This window comes from Oxyura jamaicensis, chromosome 1 (assembly GCF_011077185.1).
Source record: "Oxyura jamaicensis isolate SHBP4307 breed ruddy duck chromosome 1, BPBGC_Ojam_1.0, whole genome shotgun sequence".
Classification (NCBI taxonomy): Eukaryota; Metazoa; Chordata; class Aves; order Anseriformes; family Anatidae; genus Oxyura; species Oxyura jamaicensis.
This window is the reverse complement of record NC_048893.1, coordinates 90404047-90410055: the sequence shown is the minus strand read 5'-3', so window position 1 is coordinate 90410055 and position 6009 is coordinate 90404047. Positions and strand designations below refer to the sequence as shown.

Sequence of the window (6009 nt, the reverse complement as noted above, 5' to 3'; positions counted from 1 at the left end):
ACATGGTATTACTTGAAAACTGACTTTTGAAAGAGTTTCTTCATAATAAAAGTGAATGATTCACTTGTGGGTGTCATAAATGTGAGGATGGCCATTTTTTGAGTGATCAGATCTGTGGTAACTGGAACATTGCATACGCAGCAGTCTATGCCACACAGTCACAGGAATTAGGATGACTTTGGCTATTCCTCTGCCTCACCCAGGTAACAGCATAATTCCTGGCTGATAGCTCGCTCACTGACCCTTAAAATCCCTGCAGGTGAGACTCCATGGCTCACTCCATGGCTGCACTTCAGGCAGCCATTTCAAATGCTCTGTTACCCCTCCAGCTACTTCACCAGTCAGAGAGGAGAAGAATCACTTCTCTCATGCCACAAAGGTGGAGGTGTGGTGGGCTGGCCCCAGCCAGCAGCCAAGCACACACCCAGCCACTTGCTTGCCCGCGCCAGTGGGAAGGGAGAGAATAGGAAAAATGAGAACAAGGAAACTGTTGGGTTGAAATAAAGAGTGGCAAAATGCTTACTGTTGTCTGCAAAGACTGTTACAGGCAAAACAGACTAAACTTGGGGGATTATCTTAATTTACTGCCAATTAAAGTGAAGATTTAATTACTCATTTGGGGAAACAAAGAAGAAAAACATTTAAACACTTAGTGAAAATACCTTTCACAGGCTTGGCTTCGCTCCTAGTACCTCTCCTCTTCATAGTCTCCACTCCTCTTGTTATTGCTGCAGGTTACACTCATTCACTTAAGTGAGGTGGTGGGGGCCACAGGAGGTTGTGGTGCAATGGTTTTTTTTCTGCCTCTATTTGTTTCTCATTCTTTTCTTCTTCTGCTCCTTCCCCCTCACTCTTTTCCTAAGCTCCGGCATGGGTTCTCCACAGGCTGCAGTCTCTCTGAGGGACACCTGCTCTGGTTTGGGCTTTCCAGGGGCCGCAGGCCCTTCAGGGGTGTTACCAGTTCCACCACACTGCACCTCCTACACATTTGGCCTTGTTCTCTCTCTCTCAGCTTTTGCCAGCCTTTTTAAAATCTGTTTTCACAGAAGGATCACATTCTCCGGTCGTTTCAGAGCACCACCACCTGGCTGTGCCCTGTGGTGGGGTCGCTGGAGCAACCTGGAAACAGCTGCGTCTGCCACCCGCTGCTTTGGCCTTGCCTCGCGCAGCAGCCCCACAGGCCCCTGCTACCAACACCTTGCACTTGCACAAATAGGAGATCTCAACCCTTTTCCACACTTTGTCAGAATGAAATAGACTTCAGTGCTTTTTCACCCATGAGATCAAAAATTGAGACTCATTCACCCCCAAGTGGTGAAGATGAGGCTCGTCAGTGTCACAGAGCAGAGATGTTCTTCGTGTCTCAGTTCTCAAACAAGTGTCTTAACCTGTGAACTCCCTCAACTTGGGTTTTGGGGAGGGGGGAATGATGGAAGAGACAGAACTGATTTTCTTCTTTGGACTGGGGGTCAGTACTGTCAAAAACCCCCCTCCACCTCCACCACTGAAGGACAGGGCAGGTGAGGTCCATCATGAAGCAAAGGGAGTGTCTGTTCAATCTTAGGGTAGGCCTACAAGCAACACAGGTGAGAGCGATCATTTTGTTAAGGCTCCACAGGGTTGCTGAATGATTTTGATTTGCATTTCTTTCCTGGAAGGGTGAAGAAAAATCCTTACCACACGAAAGCACATTCCTTATACTCCACTCAAGGTCTGTTTGCCTGTTTTAAAGATGCATGTTCTGGTCTTTATCTAGTGTAAACTGTTACAGGTCCATTGCAGCCAACTTATCTCCATGGAAAATGTATTTTGGACCTATGTGTAAGGTAAAGAGCAGGAATAATACTAAAATAAAATTGTTTTAATATCTCTAATTCTCATCTAAATCCATATGGATTTTGTTTGACATAATTATCCTGATTTCACTGGAGTTGATGCTGTAAGGGACCTTGGAATCAAGCATCTTGTACTAGCAGGGAGAAGTGGCAGTAGATTGCACGCATTGTAATGATAGATGTAGGAAACGCACCCATATAGCTTTCAGTCCCAAAGGTAATAAATTTCTCTTGGGAAAGCAATGGAACATGAGGAAAGTATGATTTCTATAAGCCAATAATTACATTTTTACACAGTTATATTTCCCCAGGGTTGAATTCACATTTATTGAATTACCAAAATAATCCGGAGCAATGTCACACTGTTATGTGATATATTCCAGGTGGCTAAGGATACTGCAGCACAGTAAACTGTTTGATCATCTTCTTTCCTTGAATCCCTGGGAATTTTAGAAGACTCCAAAGTACCAACTTTTCTATTTACCTCAACTTGAGTGTTTCCTCATTGTGATACTGTAAACAGACTGTACAAAAAGCTTGCCATTTGATGAAAGGAAATCTTCAAAGTGCCAGAAGTTTGACAGTGAGTCCTTTATGACTTAAAAATCCTCACAAATTTATCACAAAATTCTAGGATGTATGGGACTGGTATTTCTACCTTCTCCCTTTATTTCTTCTGAGGCTTGTGTGAATTGGTTTCAACTTCTGATGCACTCTACATGGTTTTTCTTACTTCAAATCTCTTTCTTACCTAGATCTGCGGTTTAACCATCAATTTAGAGAATTAAATCCAAGGGAGACCTTTTAAAAACTTGCAAAATGTCAAATCGCTACAATATTCCAATATCTATGAAATAGCATCTTTATCTTAGGAGCTGGAAAGCTGAATCACTCATCAGCGCACACTGTGATACTCAGGGTGATGTAAATAAATAAACCTGCATCTCTGGAGCGCATAAACCACAACTCTGCCCTTACTGCCATACATTCCCTTGAAATTTAAGTTGCAGTCTTCCACAGAATACCACACTCATTCAGATTAATTTCTGTATAGATCAGTGGTAGGACCAGAGAAAGGATGGTCTAAAATTGCAAGCAAGACCAAGACTGCGGGCTAATGGAGGAGGAAGGTGTGCTCGCATCTGACTGCTTGCCAATTTTTACTCCATGTTCATCAGTCTAAAAAAAAGATCTATTTACATACAATGGAATTTACATACATCTACATACAATCCTTGTATTGTTGTAAAAGATCTGTGCTCTGGTACTCCCCAATGCCCTCTGAAGATCAGAGCCTGCACTGATATGCTCAGAGTTGCACAGCAAATCCACAGCACGGTGCCTGGCCACTTTTACTGCATCCATATGTTCATGCAGTACCACACAAGCGCTCCCCTGACACATTTCTTCACCTCAGCTGAGCTTGGTCCCAAGAGTTTGCAGTGGAAGTTGTGCTGACTTAAGGCTAAAGGTGACTTTCAGGTGAGGAACTTCTCTTCACAGAGTCATCACTTTTGCATTTCTATCTGAAAACTCAGTTTGATCTCAAACAATTAGTCTGATCTCACAGATGTCCATTCAGATGTGATTTTAATATAAGGGCATAAATGTAGTGTAAAGAAAAAGACGATGCACTAATTCTTAACAGCTTGCTTGTTATAATGACTAATAATACACAGAAATAAAGCTGGTGTTCCCGTAAATTTTGCAACCATGCTGCTATATTATTAATAAGCAGCACATACCATTTGTTCTCTTTTTGGGCTTTGCAGGGATAAGTAACTACACTGAATATACGTGAGGAGACAATCACATCCTCCATAGCAAGAGGAAAGCCTTTTCTCCGTTTTCATTTCTCTGATCAATTGGGATCTTCTAAGGAAAAACAGTTGTTTTAGCAGTTATACTGAAATATCAGCATCAGAAAGGACCTTTCAATTAAAAAAAAAAAGGTAAAAATTTGTTTAAGTATTTAGAATATTATTCTCTCTTAGACTATTATCTGTCATTCAAAGTTATGTATGATGGCAATGAAGGTAGATTAGCTCTAAAAAGAAAAAGTTGAAGAATAGTGAACACCACTGATTTAAAGACATTTTGTCCAACAAAGTCATTTCAGGACTGAAGCCAACAACAACAGGGATGTGAAGGGAAGGAAGGCAAGAAAAGGCAAGTGAGGGGAAAGTAAAGGAAGGGGCAGCAGTCATTTGCCATCATGCAAATACTGCAGAGGTGGCTTTGCACCTCAGGTGTGAGCCTATGGCAAGAGATGCAATGGAAGCACAGAACTGTGCAGGTGAGACTGGGCCAGCCGCTCTTTAGACAGAACTGCTGGGGCTGGAGATGCCATGGGGATCCACCTACCACCGAGGGCTTAAAAGTACTGAGAACCCATGCAAATCCAGAGTGAAACCAGGAGTAATGTAACTAGCAGTCTGTATGTGTAACAGCATACGTGTAACAGCTGGTGATAAGTCATATGGTGTTGGATTTGTGTAAATATTAGTGCCCCATCACATGCAAGGATGCGTCAGCTTGCTTCTTTTGCTGCTTATGTAGTCAATAGATATTTGGGGATGATGAGAATCTGACCCAGTAAACATCATCGGTCTGTACTGGCCTGCAGGATGAAACTTGAATGATCAGCATTCTCCTCCAGAAGGCCCTTTCAGTGTTGTATGACTTTTTTTTTTTTTTTTTTTTTTTCCTCAATAGAGTAGTCTAAAGGATGGCTATTGGCTTCATCTGACAGCCCAAATGAGTGCATTGTACCAGAGGCAGGAACGAAGTGAGGGATGGTCTTCAGATATTCTTCCTGCTTCTGTTTGGCACTGTCCCTCAAATTCAAATGAGATTGAGTTGTGTATCACAGAAGTTCAAGTTTACACAAGTCTAGTATAAATGAAATGAACGATAGCAGGAAGACAAATTTCTCTGCCACAGTCAGAAATATATGCCATAAAACATGCATGGTAGTTGAGATGTTTTCTATTAATTCCTGTGTTCTACAAACTGTAAGTGGCCAAAATTATAAACACTATTTTGATTTATTTTTAAGAAGAAAGGTATTGCATTAGATTGTTGGGCTGAAGACCAAAATGGCCTTTCTCAGACATTTGGTAAGCCACTAATTGAGAACACACAAAAATTATATTTGAGGCACGCTGGGTGGATCCTGAACATATGAAGCAAATCCACAAGCTGTGGGCTCTGATTTGGGTGGGACAGGGGGGCTTTCTTTTTGAAAACTGCCTTTTCCAGTGTTATTTTTAGGAAGGCTATGCTACAAGAACAGTGTATCATGGAACCATTATCATTCTTCTGGAAAAGCAGGAGCTTTTTGAACCATAGAAAGAAACTGTAATGTAAAGGGCCAAAAGGAACTGCTGAAGTTCCCAGCTTGCAGGGGAAAAAGTCTGTTGAGAAAGAGCGCTGCTATTTCATCTACTTCTAAAAGAGACGTAAGCATACTTGCTCCGCCATCCTACATAGATATAACACCAGTAACTCTGCTGCAATTACCTTTTAGAGCACTGCTTCTAGATCCTGGCTACCACCTAGGACAGCCTTAGCACTGGGAGGCCGAGAGCTGCCTCCGGGCAGATGCCAGGTCCCGTATCTGACTGAGGCTGAGCAGTGAAGGGCTTTCCTGTACGGACCCCTGGCTGGTACCAGGCTTCCTGGGGGAGAAGCCTGGCCTCAGTTACTGCCTGGCCACTTGGCTGGGTGCACAGCTGAAGATGTGTCTTACTGCCCACAGCAGACTCTGTCCCCTTGTCTCCCACCTCTGCTGTTGAGGAGCCAGTGCTGAGGAGCCGAGAGGTGGACTTTGGCCTGGGCCATGCCACAGGGAAGACTGATAGCATTTTGGAACCACTGTCCTCACATACCAGCCTGATTCTTTTCCCCTGATGCCTCTAGGGACATAGATAAAGTGTCGTGCAGAGTACCTCATGTCCCCATGTGTACAGACAGCGCTGGCCAGCAGACCAGAGCGTTTCTGTCATCGGGGAAGTGGCTCCCTTGCTTGATGTGGTTCAGCACACAAATTGAGATGCCTCGTGGAGCCTGCAGATCGAAATAAAAAGGAAGCAGCTGAGAAAACTGGAAGGACTGACTATTTTGTTTTTCTTTCTTTCTTTCTTTCTTTCTTTCTTTCTTTCTTTCTTTCTTT

General features: G+C 43.1%; 1 long non-coding RNA gene across 1 annotated transcript in view; it reads right to left on the bottom strand.

Annotated features, from left to right (window-relative positions):
* Positions 1–2032: 2032 nt before the first annotated feature.
* LOC118160404 overlaps positions 2033–6009 on the bottom strand; it is an 8227-nt gene continuing 4250 nt past the window's right edge. Inside the window, exons 2-3 of the long non-coding RNA XR_004747469.1 lie at positions 5786–5903; positions 2033–4672 (exon numbers count right to left, since the gene is read on the bottom strand). This is a non-coding gene — a long non-coding RNA (uncharacterized LOC118160404). The remainder of the gene's footprint in view (positions 4673–5785; positions 5904–6009) is intronic.